The sequence below is a fragment of the Ovis canadensis genome, chromosome 7 (genome assembly GCF_042477335.2).
Source record: "Ovis canadensis isolate MfBH-ARS-UI-01 breed Bighorn chromosome 7, ARS-UI_OviCan_v2, whole genome shotgun sequence".
In the NCBI taxonomy this organism is placed as follows: Eukaryota; Metazoa; Chordata; class Mammalia; order Artiodactyla; family Bovidae; genus Ovis; species Ovis canadensis.
Genome location: NC_091251.1, coordinates 67,647,835 through 67,649,616, shown reverse-complemented (window position 1 = coordinate 67,649,616; position 1,782 = coordinate 67,647,835). Strand labels below are relative to the sequence as shown.

At 40.1% G+C, this 1,782-nt stretch overlaps 1 non-coding gene across 1 annotated transcript; it reads left to right on the top strand.

Annotated features, from left to right (window-relative positions):
* Window positions 1-72, top strand: TRNAW-CCA (transfer RNA tryptophan (anticodon CCA)). Its single transcript has one exon. It is a non-coding gene; the product is annotated as a tRNA-Trp (tRNA).
* The last annotated feature ends 1,710 nt before the right edge of the window (window positions 73-1,782 follow it).

The following is a 1,782-nucleotide window of genomic DNA, read 5'->3' as shown; positions in this document are numbered from 1 at the left end:
TCCCTGGTGGCTCAGGGGTTAAAGCGTCTGCCTCCAATGCAGGAGACCCGGGTTCGATCCCTGGGTCGGGAAGATCCCCTGGAGAAGGAAATAGTAACCCACTCCAGTATTCTTGCCTGGAGAATCTCATGGACAGAGGAGGCTGGCAGGCTACAGTCCACAGGGTTGCAAAGAGTCGGACCTGACTGAGCGACTTCACTTCACTTCTGGAACATATTAAAAACTCCCTACAGGATAGCTATAAAAATAATAATTATTCACTCTAAGAAAAGATTTGGAGAGAAACTTAATGAACAAAAGTTGATGGTGGTCAGAGAATTTTTTTAGTGGCTGGGAGTCTGTTTCTTTTTAAAGTTTTGGAATATGTTCTGTTAGTGTTCTATAAATGAGAGATTCATTTTACTTTATGATATTATTTCTAGCAAAAAACGTTAAGATGACTTTGGCATCACTCACTCTTGCTTTTTCCATTACTGATGTCTGGTAGTTTAGAAAGGAAGACCAGGGGAGTCAGGTTAGCATTTCCCTAAATGTATTTTCAAATGTATTGTAAGTCCCTCAGAAAAGTCCTTGTGAGATTCACAGTGCATGTTCTCATGTTAAAGGCTCTGAGAAGTCCATGATTAAAGTAATTTATGTGACTTTGTTAAACTTAGTATTTTCTAAACTTGTTTGACTATAGGATCTGAATTCTACACATTACCTGTTCACATTTCCAGAACACTTTGGGAAAAGTTGATCTAAGATAACACTTTTTTCCTAGGGGGATTTTACTAGCATTGTAGACAAAGAACCCAGGAGGAAATGCTGAGTTTTTATAAATATGAAACCTCAACCTTAAATTCCTGTGAAAATATTTGCTAATAACCCCAAAAGAAAGCTATGCCAGTTCTTCTTTATTTTTTTAATGTATAGAGCAGAAATGAACGCTATCAGAACATCATTTAGTTAGTACTTACATACTTACTAAAATGTTCATACTTGAACATTTCTGGGTCAGTTCAGTTCAATTGCTCAGTCGTGTCCGACTCTTTGCGACCCCATGAATCGCAGCACGCCAGGGCTCCCTGTCTATCCCCAACATCCGGAGTTTACTCAAACTCATGTCCATTGACTCGGTCATGCCATCAACCATCTCATCCTCTGGTGTCCCCTTGTCCTCCTGCCTTCAATCTTTCACAACATCAGGGTTTTTCAAATGAATTAGCCCTTCACATCAGGCGGCCAAAGTATTGGACTTTCAGCTTCAACATCAGTCCTTCCAAGGAACACTCAGGATTGATCTTTAGAATGGACTGGTTGTAACTCTTTGCAGTCCAAGGGACGCCCAAGAGTCTTCTCCAACACCACAATTCAAAAGCATCAATTCTTCAGTGCTCAGTTTTCTTTATAGTCCAACTCATATCCATACATGACTACTGGAAAAACCATAGCCTTGACTAGATGGACCTTTGTTGGCAAAGTAATATCTCTGCTTTTTAATATGCTGTCTAGGTTGGTCATAACTTTCTTTCCAAGGAGCAAGCATCTTTTAATTTCAAGGCTGCAGTCACCATTTGCAGTGATTTTGCAGCCCCCCAAAAATAAAGTCAGTAATGGTTTCCACTGTTTCCCCATCTGTTTGCCATGAAGTGACAGGACCAGATGCCACGATCTTCGTTTTCTGAATGTTGAGCTTTAAGCCAACTTTTTCACTATCATCTTTCAATTTCCTCAAGAAGCTCTTTAGTTCTTCTTCACTTTCTGCCATAAGGGTGGTGGCATCTGCATATCTGAGGTTAT